The sequence below is a fragment of the Bombina bombina genome, chromosome 7 (assembly GCF_027579735.1).
Source record: "Bombina bombina isolate aBomBom1 chromosome 7, aBomBom1.pri, whole genome shotgun sequence".
In the NCBI taxonomy this organism is placed as follows: Eukaryota; Metazoa; Chordata; class Amphibia; order Anura; family Bombinatoridae; genus Bombina; species Bombina bombina.
In genome coordinates, this window is record NC_069505.1 from 515214094 (window position 1) to 515230376 (window position 16283).

At 38.7% G+C, this 16283-nt stretch overlaps 1 protein-coding gene across 1 annotated transcript in view; it reads right to left on the bottom strand.

Moving 5' to 3' along the window:
* The window catches only part of LOC128666934 (cytochrome P450 2F3), a 213793-nt gene that overhangs the window by 91963 nt on the left and 105547 nt on the right, over window positions 1-16283 (bottom strand). The window lies entirely within an intron of this gene.

Below are 16283 nucleotides of genomic sequence, written 5' to 3' on the forward strand. Positions count from 1 at the left end.
GCTTCCTTTTGCAGTAAAATACATCTGAAAAGTATACTTTCTCCCAGGGAGACTTGGGTTAATAATTTTAGTTGATTTATCTATGAGGTTTTGTTTACCCCCTCCTATCTCACATTCTCTATACTCATTTGCTTTTTTATGTTGAAATACAGGTAGCCCTCAGTTTACGCCGGGGTTAGGTTCCAGAAGGAATGGTTGTAAATCGAAACCGTTGTAAATTGAAACCCAGTTTATAATGTAAGTCAATGGGAAGTGAGGGAGATAGGTTCCAGGCCCCTCTCAAAATTGTCATAAGTAACACCTAATACATTATTTTAAAAGCTTTGAAATGAACATTTTACATGCTAGACAGCATTATAAACCTAATAAAATAATCACACAACACAGAATATATAATTAAACTAAGTTAAATGAACAAAAACATTTGCTAAACGGCATTATAAACCTAATAAAATAATCACACAACACAGACTTCACTTGCATTTTTCTGCAAACAGTTCTTTCTATGCATTCCAATCTGGACTGAGTTATAGACAGGAAGATCTTGTTCCTTTGAAATCTGCTCAATAGCTCAGGTCTGGTTAAACTGATTAATTTCAGCTTGCTTTGCTGCAACACAAGCGGGCAGCTCCACCTACTGGCTATTTTAATAAATGCACTGCTTTTCAATAGCAGTCACATGACTGGAAAAAAAGGTTGTTATTCTGAAACGGTGTAAATTGAACCATTGTAAAACGAGGGCCACCTGTAATTTTTATTAAATTCTAACAAAGCATGAAAAATTATACAAGCAATGTACCAAACACAACATTACTGTAGTTACAGGTCTCAACCAACTCGTGTCAGAAGAAGAGAGAAAATAATCAGAAATGTATTGTATATACAATGTCCATCAAAATATCTTCTGCAAGATATGAATGTATCAAGCTAATGGATTTCCGACTATTTTACTTCAGTGATAACATACAGAAGTTCAGTTTGTTCAGACTCATAAAGCAAGCATGCTTCTCTATACGATCTGGTTGATTGTTTATGTAAAGTATAGCATTCTTACAAACATTGTGCAACTAAGATTAAAAATTAAACTGTAACTCAGTTAAAAATTAAACAGTAATTTCCGTAACATGATTTATTTGTTTTTGTTTAATTTTTAATGTTAGTTGCATTATGGTTAGTGATGTGTCAAATCATTACTGCATAACTTCAAACATCTATTTAATACAATTCTATAGAGGTTGGAGTTAAGGAAAGCTGTGTCTTGGATCTGCGTATCCACCACAGTGGAGAAAATAAATACACTTCTTCGTCCTAACACTAATAAGCATGTCCCAAGTCCTCCTGGAGTAACCAGTAGAACCATATTTTATGAAATGTATCTACTGTGTCTTGAATCTGAGTGGCTGATTCACACATTAAATAAGAAGTTTTAATTTTGGTAATTAGCTTGGACCACTCGGGGACCCTCACCATCCAGTGTCCAGCAATGCAGTTTCTGGTGATGGTACATAACATTCTGAAGAATGTGTTAATATGTGGCTTCTATTTTTCAATACGTTCATTTAAAAGGGCTTGTGCAATAGTAAGGGATAATTGTTCCCTTAGTAGGGTGTTTAGATAGAGATACCCATATGTAACTAACTTTAGGGCAATCGCGCCACATGTTTAGGTAGGTACCTTCCTCCTTACAACCCCTGTAGCAATGTCCTGAGCCTCCTTTACTAGATGGGATGTTTTTAAAAGACTTAAGTAGCATTGGAAAGTCATCTTCATACAATTTTCTCTCAGATCTGCACTGAGCAAACCGCTGCTTGAATTGTTGAATATTTCATCCCATTTGTTTGTGTCTAGTTCTTTTCCTATGTCTTTCTCCAATCTAAGTATAATAGAGGCTTCAGTGTCATTTAAGCAGTTTGTATATATAGTTGTTAAATTGTCTTTTTATTATCATCAAGGGAAATACCAATGGCACTACTTGTAATTAAAACATTCTCACATGTGTGATTACTTAATAGTAAGTGTCTCATAGAGGTTGGTGCTTGTACTAATCAATGATTCAAGACAAATCAGTAAAGAACTAATGAAGTAAAAGTTATGTTTTATTTTCCATAATTCATCCTTTGCTCCTAGATTCACTATTTACCAATAAAAATGTTGTGAGTGCTATTTTGTACTCTTTTTCAGTTCTTTACTGATTTGTCTTAAATTGTCTTCTTATGGCTAGTTGTCGTGCTGTACGATTTTTCAAGAGTTGTGCTTGGTTGAGCAGAGAGATCTAATTTGTATTTATATAGTACTAGTCAATAAGCCTGCCTAGAGGGAAATCTAATTATTTTTAAGCTACAGATGTAGAAACAACCTATTTTGTTACTCTGCTTTTATATGAATATTTAAGCTACAGGTGTAACAATACTGTATTTTCATGGACTACTGTCCTAAATATATCAAAAACATTTTATATATAATAAACTACAGTCATAGCAACACCCTTATTTGGACGTATTTAGCAACGCTGCTTTCATCTATCTATATACAGGGAGTGCAGAATTATTAGGCAAATTAGTATTTTGACCACATCATCCTCTTTATGCATGTTGTCTTACTCCAAGCTGTATAGGCTCGAAAGCCTACTACCAATTAAGCATATTAGGTGATGTGCATCTCTGTAATGAGAAGGGGTGTGGTCTAATGACATCAACACCCTATATCAGGTGTGCATAATTATTAGGCAACTTCCTTTCCTTTGGCAAAATGGGTCAAAAGAAGGACTTGACAGGCTCAGAAAAGTCAAAAATAGTGAGATATCTTGCAGAGGGATGCAGCACTCTTAAAATTGCAAAGCTTCTGAAGCGTGATCATCGAACAATCAAGCGTTTCATTCAAAATAGTCAACAGGGTCGCAAGAAGCGTGTGGAAAAACCAAGGCGCAAAATAACTGCCCATGAACGGAGAAAAGTCAAGCGTGCAGCTGCCAAGATGCCACTTGCCACCAGTTTGGCCATATTTCAGAGCTGCAACATCACTGGAGTGCCCAAAAGCACAAGGTGTGCAATACTCAGAGACATGGCCAAGGTAAGAAAGGCTGAAAGACGACCACCACTGAACAAGACACACAAGCTGAAACGTCAAGACTGGGCCAAGAAATATCTCAAGACTGATTTTTCTAAGGTTTTATGGACTGATGAAATGAGAGTGAGTCTTGATGGGCCAGATGGATGGGCCCATGGCTGGATTGGTAAAGGGCAGAGAGCTCCAGTCCGACTCAGACGCCAGCAAGGTGGAGGTGGAGTACTGGTTTGGGCTGGTATCATCAAAGATGAGCTTGTGGGGCCTTTTCGGGTTGAGGATGGAGTCAAGCTCAACTCCCAGTCCTACTGCCAGTTTCTGGAAGACACCTTCTTCAAGCAGTGGTACAGGAAGAAGTCTGCATCCTTCAAGAAAAACATGATTTTCATGCAGGACAATGCTCCATCACACGCGTCCAAGTACTCCACAGCGTGGCTGGCAAGAAAGGGTATAAAAGAAGAAAATCTAATGACATGGCCTCCTTGTTCACCTGATCTGAACCCCATTGAGAACCTGTGGTCCATCATCAAATGTGAGATTTACAAGGAGGGAAAACAGTACACCTCTCTGAACAGTGTCTGGGAGGCTGTGGTTGCTGCTGCACGCAATGTTGATGGTGAACAGATCAAAACACTGACAGAATCCATGGATGGCAGGCTTTTGAGTGTCCTTGCAAAGAAAGGTGGCTATATTGGTCACTGATTTGTTTTTGTTTTGTTTTTGAATGTCAGAAATGTATATTTGTGAATGTTGAGATGTTATATTGGTTTCACTGGTAAAAATAAATAATTGAAATGGGTATATATTTGTTTTTTGTTAAGTTGCCTAATAATTATGCACAGTAATAGTCACCTGCACACACAGATATCCCCCTAAAATAGCTAAAACTAAAAACAAACTAAAAACTACTTCCAAAACTATTCAGCTTTGATATTAATGAGTTTTTTGGGTTCATTGAGAACATGGTTGTTGTTCAATAATAAAATTAATCCTCAAAAATACAACTTGCCTAATAATTCTGCACTCCCTGTATATATATGTGGAAAGCAAGGGTGTAAGTGACCAGCGCTCAATAGGGTCTAGTGATAGATGCTGAAATGTATATCTTTGACCTAGTGTAGATTAAACAAATATGTCAGTAGATATCCAGTGTTTAGGTGTAGTATTGTGCAGCTGAACCAGACGAATTGTGTACCCCTAAGGGGTGGAAATAATAAATAAAGAGAAAGAATATATCTGGGTAGTACAGCGCAGCAAAATACAAAGTAAATAACACAATGATATGTGATCAAATAAACACAATGATATGTGATTAAGTAAACCTTCGGAATAGAAAAAAGTTCAAGTATCTTAATTGCTGTTCTTTTTCACAAATGGAGTAGTCTTAGAGTTCTACAGCATGTCTATTCGTATATATAGATAGGTGAAAGGATGTCTCCTTACCAGATGTTACCCCAATCGTATAGATAGGTGAAAGGATGTCTCCTTACCAGATGTTACCCCAATCGGATTAATCGAAGTACCATACTCCCATGAGTCACTGAGACTCCAACTATCGGAAAAAGTTTCTACCGGGCAAAGATCATATACACTATAGTGACGGAACCCTGAGAAGGAAACAAGAACCTCCTGTTTGGACCTATACACCTGTGACACCTGGACCAGTGGTCACTAAAGACAAGACAAAGATACTTCCTATATGAACAAACCTTACCTCATACGATTGGGGTAACATCTGGTAAGGAGACATCCTTTCACCTATCTATATATACGAATAGACATGCTGTAGAACTCTAATAAGACTACTCCATTTGTGAAAAAGAACAGCAATTAAGATACTTGAACTTTTTTCTATTCCGAAGGTTTACTCAATCACATATCATTGTGTTTATTTGATCACATATCATTGTGTTATTTACTTTGTTTTTTGCTGCGCTGTACTACCCAGATATATTCTTTCTCTTATATATATATACATACACACACACATTTAATATACAGGTGTTAATCATATATATATATATATATATCCTACAGGTGTAATGACACCCTTATTTGAATGGACTGCAGTCTTAAATATATTGAAAATATGTTGTTTCTAATAAAGCTACATGATATATAATAAAGCTAACAAAGTAGCAAAAAATTATTATAAAAACTGCTTTAATCTATATATAAATATTTCTACAGGTGTAGTAAAAGACTATTTTTATGTTCAACTGTTATATATAATTGAGAAGCAGTGCATTTATTAAAATAGCCAGTAGGTGGCGCTGTCCGCTTGTGTTGCAGCAAAGCCAAGCAAGCTGAAATTAATCAGTTTAACCAGACCTGAGCTATCGAGCAGATTTCAAAGGAACAAGATCTTCCTGTCTATAAATCAGTCCAGATTGGAATGCATAGAAAGAACTGTTTGCAGAAAAATGCAAGTGAGGTCTGTGTTGTGTGATTATTGTATTAGGTTTATAATGCTGTTTAGCAAATGTTTTTGTTCATTTAACTTAGTTTAATTATATATTCTGTGTTGTGTGATTATTAATGCTGTTTAGCATTTAAAGTCTTCATTTCAAAGCTTTAAAAATAATGTATTAGGTGTTACTTATGACAATTTTGAGAGGGGCCTGGAACCTATCTCACTTCCCATTGACTTACATTATAAACTGGGTTTCAATTTACGACGGTTTCGATTTACAACCATTCCTTCTGGAACCTAACCCCGGCGTAAACTGAGGGCTACCTGTATATAAAACCAACAGGTATAGTGACAACCTTATGTGGATGGACTGTTGTCCTAAATATATGCAAAATATTTTATCTATAATAAAGCTACAGATGTAGCAACAATATTTATTTATGTTATAATGTTACAGATATAGTAACACTTTATTTAGCAATGCTGCTTTTATCTATATATATAAAAAAATAATATACAGGTGTTGAAACACCTTATTTTGATGTATTAATTTCCTATATATATTTAATAAACATATATGTAATCTAAAGTTATATTTGGAGGACATATTTGGACAGACTACTGTCCTTAATATAGTATATTTTTGTAAATAATTATATAAATCTCTATACAATATAAATAAGCTACAGATGTAGCAATCCCTATTTGCTTTGTCTATCTTATATTAAACTTAAGTTGAAATAACAACCAATTTGAAAAAAACAACTTTACTAAAAAAAAAAATAATATAAAAAAAGTATACCTTCTAAATAAAGAGTATACTTTATAATATTTTATAGATATTAATATATCTTTTATTTAACTGTGGTACTTATTTAGCAACATACTATTTAGATTTTTTCTTTTCTTTTTTCTAATAATAATAATGCCCCGTAAAACTGCTGTTTCGTAAATAATCTGTGTCTGAGAACCTTCTATTTGATAGGTCTGAATCTCATGACCAATCTTGTTATGAGTTTGAATGAGTGACAGATGCCCTGACCAATGGGAAAGGGTGATAATCGGAGTAAAATATTTTATGACATACACTCATAGTTACTTTCAATTAGTTACTGTCAATCTAATATATATTTCACATATACGTCAGGTGAAATTCAATTTATACTCTCTGTTCACAACTTTTCTCAATTTAACACACAAATGGGACAAATTACGTTATCACATCCAATCACAAGTTGCGATGTTGATTGACAATCACACGGACCAATGATGAACAAAGATTGATGTTTTAACCAATCAAAAGGAAGAGCATATGATCAAACAATTCTAATAAACATAGACCCAATGATATTGTGATCCATATATACCAGGCAGAACGTAATTTATTGTTGTTTTTCTTTGTCAGTTCAGACACACAATATGAGGGACACACAACATGAGGGACATTACGATGTCATCCAATCATAAAAGCACATTGTTGATTGACATGTATAACAGCCAATCCGAACACAGCTAAGGGTATTTAAATCCCACGAGAAGTCAGTGTGATTGCCCTTTGATACAGCCACCATGGTGAAACGCATCAGTGGCGCCCCCGCTCCCTCTCCCCTATTTTAATAAGCTATGCCTTTTACAAAACAAACCGTATTACAAGCTATATGAATTTATTTATCCCCTGAGGGTTTCTTAATTATTAACTGGAAGGCTAATTCTATGATATGGCTCCCTAACACGAATCCTGCTCTCTCATATTTATGCTATATATATCCTTTTGGTAACTAATTGGTATTGGTCTCTGGTATTTCCAGAGAGGGATATCTATTTAGAATAACTGGCTTTTCCCGTTTGATATTGGAGAGCCACCATCCTATTATCAGTAATTAAAAAGGTATAGGTTTCTGGTATAATAGGTAATCCAGGTTTAGGTTTCAGAGATAACTATTTAGAATATTGGTATCTCACCTTTGGTATTGGAGAGTTATCATCCCATTATCGGTAACACAAAGGTATAGATCTCTGGTACTAGGTAATTAAAGGTACAGGTCCCAGAGAGGATACTTATTTAAGTCATTATCCCTATATTGGTAAATTCAAAGGTATAGGTCTCTGGTAAATCAAAGGTATAGGTCTCAGAGAGGAATATCCTTTTAGAATAACTTGCCTTTCATATTAGATATTGGAGAGCCACTATCCCATTATTGGTGATTTAAGGTACAAGTCTCTGGCACTAACAGAGAACCGAGCTGTGGCATCTCCTATTAGACATTGGAGTGTTATCACAATATATGCAAGTTACTTACTCTCTATCGGCTAGATTACGAGCTGTGCGGTGCTAACGTGCAGTTTTTTCTCACCGCTCACTTACCTACAGCGCTGGTATTACAGGTTTTTACAAACCCAGCGTTAAAAGACAAGAAGTGAGCGTAGAGCAAAATTGTGCTCCTTACCGCACTCCAATACCAGCGCTGCTTAAGTCAGCGGTGAGCTGGTTGTACGTGCTCGTGCACGATTTCCCCATAGACATCAATGGGGAGAGCCGGCTGAGAAAAAGTCTAACACCTGCAAAAAAGCAGCATAAATCTCAGTAACGCAGCCCCATTAATTCATATGGGGAAACTAAAGTTATGTTTACACCTAACACCCTAACATGAACCCTGAGTCTAAACACCCCTAATCTTACACTTATTAACCCCTAATCTTCCGCCCCCGACATCGCGACACCTACATTATACTTATTAACCCCTAATCTGCCGCTCAGGACATCGCCGCCACCTACATTATATTTATTAACTCCTAATCTGCTGCACCCAATATCGCCGACACCTACATTATATTTATTTACCCCTAATCTGCCGCCCCCAATGTCGCCACAACCTACCTACACTTATTAACCCCTAATCTGCCGCCCCCAATGTCGCAGCCACTATTCTAAATTTATTAACCTCTAAACCTAAGTCTAACCCTAACACCCCCTTACTTTAATATAATTAAAATAAATCTAAATAAAAATTACTATTATTACCTAAATAATTCCTATTTAAAACTAAATACTTACCTATAAAATAAACCCTAAGCTAGCTAAATTAAATACAAATTTACCTGTAAAATAAAACCTAACCTAAGTTACACTAACACCTAACACTACACTACAATTAAATAAATTACCTAAATTAAATACAATTAAATAAATTAAATTAGCTAAATTACAAAACCCCCCACTAAATTACAGAAAATAAAAAACAAATTACAAGATATTTAAACTAATTACACCTAATCTAATAGCTCTATCAAAATAAAAAAAGCACCCCCAAAATAAAAAAAAACCCTAGCCTAAACTAAACTATCAATAGCCCTTAAAAGGGCCTTTTGCAGGGCATTGCCCCAAAGAAATCAGCTCTTTTACCTTTAAAAAAAATACAAACAACCCCCCCCCAACAGTAAAACCCACCACCCACACAACCAACCCCCCAAATAAAAGCCTAACTAAAAAAACCTAAGCTCCCCATTGCCCTGAAAAGGGCATTTGGATGGGCATTGCCCTTAAAAGGGAATTTAGCTCTATTGCAGGCCCAAAGCCCTAACCTAAAAAATAAACCCACCCAATACACCCTTAAAAAAAATCCTAACACTAGCCCCAGAAGTTTCACTTACCGGGAGAAGTCTTCATCCAAGCGGCAAGATGTTCTCAACGAAGCCGGCAGAAGTGGTCCTCCAGATGGGCAGAAGTCTTCATCCAGATGGCATCTTCTATCTTCATCCTTCGGGCGTGGAGCGGGTCCATCTTCAAGACATCCGACATGGAGCATCCTCTTCATCCGATGGACTAACGACGAATGAAGGTACCTTTAAATGACGTCATCCAAGATGGCATCCCTTAGATTCCAATTGGCTGATAGAATTCTATCCCAATCGGAATTAAGGTAGAAAAAATCCTATTGGCTGATGCAATCAGCCAACAGGATTGAACTTCAATCCTATTGACTGATTGGATCAGCCAATAGGATTGAGCTCGCATTCTATTGGCTGTTCCAATCAGCCAATGGAATGCAAGCTCAATCCTATTGGCTGATTGGATCAGCCAATAGGATTGAAGTTCAATCCTATTAGCTGATCCAATCAGCCAATAGGATTTTTTCTACCTTAATTCCGATTGGCTGATAGAATTCTATCAGCCAATCGGAATCTAAGGGAAACCATCTTGGATGACATCATTTAAAGGTACCTTCATTTGTCGTTAGTCCGTCGGATGAAGAGGATGCTTTGCGTCAGATGTCTTGAAGATGGACCCGCTCCACACCGGAAGGATGAAGATAGAAGATGCCATCTGGATGAAGACTTCTGCCCATCTGGAGGACCACCTCTGCCGGCTTCGTTGAGGACATCTTGCTGCTTGGATGAAGACTTCTCCCAGTAAGTGAATCTTCTGGGGCTAGTGTTAGGATTTTTTTAAGGGTGTATTGGGTGGGTTTATTTTTTAGGTTAGGGCTTTGGGCCTGCAATAGAGCTAAGTGCCCTTTTAAGGGCAATGCCCATCCAAATGCCCTTTTCAGGGCAATGGGGAGCTTAGTTTTTTTTTTAAGTTAGGCTTTTATTTGGGGGGTTGGTTGTGTGGGTGGTGGGTTTTACTGTTGGGGGGGTTGTTTGTATTTTTTTTTACAGGTAAAAGAGCTGATTTCTTTGGGGCAATGCCCCACAAAGGGCCCTTTTAAGGGCTATTGATAGTTTAATTTAGGCTAGGTTTTTTTTTTTTATTTTGATAGGGCTATTAGATTAGGTGTAATTAGTTTAAATATCTTGTAATTTGTTTTTTATTTTCTGTAATTTAGTGTTTTGTGTTTTTTTGTGATTTAGCTAATTTAATTTAATTTATTTAATTGTATTTAATTTAGGTAATTTATTTAATTGTAGTGTAGTGTTAGTGTAACTTAGGCTAGGTTTTATTTTACAGGTAAATTTGTATTTATTTTAGCTAGGTAGTTATTAAATAGTTAATAACTATTTAGTAACTATTCTACTTAGTTAAAATAAATACAAACTTGCCTGTAAAATAAAGATAAACCCTAAGCTAGCTACAATGTAACTATTAGTTATATTGTAGCTAGATTAGGGTTTATTTTATAGGTAAGTATTTAGTTTTAAATAGGAATTATTTAGGTAATGATAGTAGGTTATATTTAGATTTATTTAAATTATATTTATATTAGGGGGTGTTAGGGTTAGACTTAGGGGTTAATAAATGTAGGTAGGTGGCGGCGATGTTGGGGGCATCAGATTAGGGGTGAATAAATATAATGTAGATTGCGGCGATGTTAGGGGCGGCAGATTAGGGGTTAATAAATATAATGTAGGTTGCGGCGATGTTAGGGGCGGCAGATTAGGGGTTAATAATATTTAACTAGTGTTTGCGAGGCGGGAGTGCGGCGGTTTAGGGGTTAATATGTTTATTCTAGTGGCGGCGATGTCCGGAGCGGCAGATTAGGGGTTGAAAATGTTATTTTAGTGTTTGTGATGCGGGAGGGCCTCGGTTTAGGGGTTAATAAGTAGTTTATGGGTGTAAGTGTACTTTTTAGCACTTTTTTTTTTTTTTTTTTTTTTTTATTTCAAAATTTTTTTATTGATAGAAAATATTCGTAATTCCAAGACTAACATAGTGAATGTTTATGGAGCACGCAGGCCCCTACAATATATATAAACCACAGGATTGAAACAACTTCAATATTTCAGGTTGGGGTGTATTCATAAAATGAGGAGTGAGCGAGGTATAGCTCTTATTAGAAAAATTAGGTTGGTTGGGGTAGAGGGAGGGCTGGGAAGAAGGGGAGGGGAGGACGTAATGCTAAAGGAAGGGAGAGAGATCTTTTGCAGAGGGTATCTAGCAGGGGTCACCTAATGCGTATTTACGCTAGTATTCGGGGACCAATCGGTAGTGTGGCAGGATTGCCAGTCTGCCCAAACTAGTTCGAATAGGTCCGAGTTGTTTAGGGAGTAAAAGATAGGTTTCTCCATGTTATAGATATATGCCATATAGTGTAGAATGCTTGACCATTTTGGGGGCGTCTCGGTTTTCCAAGCCTTGGCTATGGTCGCTTTAGTAGCTGTCAGCAAATAGATTGCTAGGTATGCTTGGTGTTTAGGTAATTTAGAAGTGCCTATATGTAAAAGGGCGTTGGATGGAGTTATGGGAAGCGTTATGCCTAGTCCCGCTAATGCACGGAAACAAGTATTCCATAAAGGTCTCAGCTTGGGGCATTCCCACCATATATGTAGTGAATCTCCTTTTCTACCGCAATTGCGCCAGCATAGGGGAGATGCAGAGTCAAACATTTTGTTCAGTCTAGCAGGGGTGAGATACCAATGCGTTAAGAGTTTATAATAAGTCTCAAAGTGTGTAACACAGTGTAGTGCTTTTTTGGTGAGAGAGATTACATGCTGCCATGCCTGCGGGGATACGGTCTCATTCAGAACCGCTTCCCATTTAAGTAAATGAGGGAGCTTATTCTCAGAGTCTGAATCTCCTATTAAGGTGTAGTGTATTGATAGGGGCCTATGTAGTTTATTGCCTTGTTGCCAAGTCTTTTCCCAGAGTGTTCGGGGTCGGTGCGATTCAGGTTGGAAACCCCAACTGACAAGAAAACTCTTTAGTCTGGTGTATTCAAATGTCATATGCCTAGGCAAGTTGAAGCCAGCCTGTATTTCTGAGAGTGTCATGAAGCGCGGGGTTGGTGAAGTGACCCAAATGTCAGCTACTGTCTGTATTCCGACTCGTGTCCATCCGTGGGGGTGAGAGTTGGGTAAGCCTCGTAAGAGACCCGTCATGGGGGTGATAGGTGAAGGGTGTGGGGTGATATGTGGATAATGTCTCAGCTTATCCCACATGGCGAGGCATTCTCGTATTATGGTGTTATTAATATCTGTGGTCCGTCGTAGGTGGGCAGGGATCCAAATCAAATCAGGTAGAAATATATGGTTTGGGAGTGAGGCTTGTTCTATGGTTTTCCATTTACTAGGGGAGTCCTTCGCACCCCATTGCGAGATGTGAGTGAGCATGGCTCCCTCATAATACCTTGTTATCGAAGGGGAGGCTATGCCTCCTCTACTGAGGGGACTTTGGAGAATTTTATGCGCTACTCTGGGGGGTTTGTGTTGCCATATATATTTAGTAAATTCACTCTGGAATTGATGAAGGAGGTATCCCGGAATACGAAAAGGAAGGCATCTGAATAGGTAAGTAATTTTGGGTAGGAAGGACATCTTGAGGGCTGTTAGTCTACCTATCCATGATATGTAGGTGTAGTCCCATTTGTCCTTCAGAGTGCGCAGTTCAGTTAGGAGGGGCAAGTAATTGTCTTTGACCATCTGTGGGATATTGTTCGATATCTTAACTCCCAAGTGGGAAATGAAGTTATTAGTGCAGTGTACTCTATATTGGGTCGTTAGGGTGTCAGCTATGTCTTGGGGAAAGCCCCAGGTGAAGATTTCTGTTTTATCTAAGTTTAATTTGTAAAGGGACATGTAACCAAAGGAGTCTAAGATTTCCGTCAGTCTTGGGAGTGAAGATAGAGGGTCTGACGAGAATATCGTGATGTCGTCGGCAAAGAGCGCTATTTTATGAATAGTGCCATGTAGACGGACGCCATCAATTTTCTTATCTTGTCTAATTTGTTCTGCTAATGGTTCAATTGCAAGGGCAAAAAGAAGAGGTGAGAGTGGACACCCTTGTCTGGTGCCATTGGAAATGAAAAAGGGGGGCGAGGTGAAGCCTAGACCTCTGACGACTGCTGAGGGGGTGGAGTAAAGGGCCTGTATCGCTTTGATAATTTGGTCTGGGAAACCAAAGGTTTTTAAGACTTCCCACAGGTAAGACCATCTAACGCGGTCAAAAGCCTTCTCTGCATCTAGCGAGATTACAGAGAATGGCTTGTTAAGTCTGGTGGATTCAGTACAGATGTTTAGTAGACGTCTAGTATTGTCAGGTCCTTCGCGACCGGGTATAAATCCTACTTGGTCCAAATTTATAAGTTTCGGGAGTAGTTTAGATACACGAATAGAAAGTAATTTGGCATAGATCTTAACATCTAAATTAATCAGGGAGATTGGCCTGTAATTGGAGCATAGAGATGGATCCTTTTGTGGTTTGGGAATGGTTATCACCGTGGCTTCCAAGTATTCCTTACTGAAACTTCCCTGTTCTCTAGCATGATTAAAGAATTTTAGGAGTAATGGGGTCAGCTCGCGTATGTATGTTTTGTAGAAGGCTGCTGAGTAGCCATCTGGGCCTGGGGCTTTGAAAGGTTTTAAGTGTGTTATTACTTGTTTAATTTCCTTAGGGGTAAAGGGGGCTAAAAGTGTTTCTTGGTCGTCGGGCGACAGTGAGGGGAGATTCAGGTTTCGGAGGAAGGAGCAGATGTTGCTGGCAGGGGTTAAGTTGTGATTTGCATTTTTTTCTAGATTATATAAATTTGAGTAGAATTTCTCAAAGCATGTACCAATATCTGAAGGTTTACGGTAGGTCTGATTCCCAGATTGAATCTGGTGAATTCTTGAGGTACTCACTCTGTTTTTAAGCTTGTTAGCCAGAAGTGTATCTGCTTTGTTACTCTTGTGGTAAGTAATCTGTTTCAATTTAAATAAATTAACTTGGGTGCGTTTTAGTTCTAGTTCGTTTATATGGTTTTTGATCTTAATAATTTGAGCTATGGTACTGTCAGAGGGTGTGCATCTATTGAGGAGTTCCAGTCGGCGTAGTTCAATATGAGATTTGGAGAGGGGTAGGCCAGATAGCTTTTTGAGGTGTGCTTGTCTCTTGATTATGAGACCTCTAAAGGTGGCCTTTGCCGCACCCCAGAGTGAGTCATCTCTAACCTGGTTATTGTCGTTAGTTTGGCAGTAAAATGTGATATCTTTTCTAAGGGTTTCTTTAAAAGCAGCATCTTGTAAAATATCATGTGGAAGGCGCCATGAGGGCCTCACGCTGTGTCGTTCCGTTGAGCGGAGAGTTACTGAAACTGAGTCGTGGTCAGACCATGGGCATAGGGAGATGTTAGAGTGTTTGACTTGGTCAAGGGTTTCTGCTGAGCAAAAGATATAATCAAGTCTGGAGTACGTTTTATGGGGGAATGAGAAGTGGGTATAGTCCCTGTCCCTAGTGTGGAGCGATCGCCAGATATCGTAATAGCAGAAGTGGGTAAGGATTTGTCTAAACTTTTGGGAGAGTTGAGCCGAAGGGGTAGAGTGTTTTGTACGGGTGATTCTTTTCCTGTCAAATACGGGGTCCCAAGTTATGTTGAAGTCCCCCGCTATCAAGACTCTGCCTATTTTTATCCGGTCAACCGTGTGTAGGAGTCGTTTGAGGTGTCTGGGTTGGTGTGAGTTAGGAAGATATACAGAGACTAAAGTATGGTCAGAGTGGTCCAGCTTACATGTTAGAATAAGAAATCTGGATTGCGGGTCTTTTAGGACTTGAATTGGTTCATAGGCTAGTCTTTTGTGAATTAGGATTGCTGTGCCTCTGGCTTTCTTTGAAAAGGAGGTGTATTCAAGGACAGTATAATCTTTAGATATTGTGCAGGGAGGGTTGTCTGACGACCAATGTGTCTCCTGGAGGAAGGCTACATCAGGATTATGAAATTTAAGCGATCTCGCAAGCAGGCTACGCTTGTGTGGGGAGTTTAGGCCTCTTACATTGTGGGTTAGGATTTTAAAGGGGGGCATAGGGGAGTATAGAGGGTAGATCTTGTCTTTTACTAAGAGTTAGTTTAGGTAGGGTGGGTGGGAGAGGGGGGTCGACAGCGGGTAAAGGAAGAGAGAGTTAGCGAAAATAGTTCGCTGTGATGGAGCCCTAGCGTGGGCTGCCTGTGGGGGGGAGAGAAGCAAACAGAAACAGGGGTCAGCAGGGTGGACCCCGCTCCGCAGTATACACTATAATCTAAATTACAACTTCAGGTGTGCAATACTTACATTGGTAAAACAACATTGAAATAGTGATCAAACACATAACTTAACTGTACAGGTTATTAGTAAACTTTTAAACATTAACTTAACCTCAATCTTGATCTGTAGGAGACAGATCAAACTTCCAGGTTTAATGGAGTCCAGATAAGTTCCAGTATAGGCCACCAGACACGTGTTTATGGTGGATTAGTTTTGGGTTTCTTAGCTCTTTGTTCTTTAATAGACCATTCGGGAGCCGAAGCTCTCAACTTTGGGTATGTAGGCTGTAATGGTGGGGGTTGTTCCGAGAGTAGGCCCATGAGGCCAGGAGGGCCATACCTTGAGGTAAGGAGGTGATTGTGTGGCTCTGGTTATTTCTGGTGACCACTAGATTTGTAGGATGTCCCCACCTGTACTTGATATTAGCTTTCCTGAGTGCTAGGGTAATTTGGTGGAAGGTTTTACGGTACTGTAGTGTATGAGTCGAAAGGTCGGGCAGAAGCTGAATGTCCTTAAATTTCTCGGGCATGGGCGGTCTTTGGAAGGCTGCTTGCATAAGTTTGTCTTTATATATGTAACTGTGGAAGCAGACAATAACATCTCTTGGCTTGTCAGCGGGAGCAGATCGCGATCTTAAGGCTCTGTGGGCTCTTTCCATTGTATCAGTGAATCCTTCTGGAGTACCCACAAGTACTGCAAACAGCTCCTTTAGGAAAGATTGAAGATGAGTATTCTCTACAGTTTCTGGGATGCCCCGGAACCGGATGTTATTCCTGCGGGATCTGTCTTCTATGTCTGCCATTTTAAATTCAAGTTGAGTCATCTGATCTGCAAGGGTTTCAGAATAGGTGAGCAGGTTTGTCTGGTCTACCGCTAG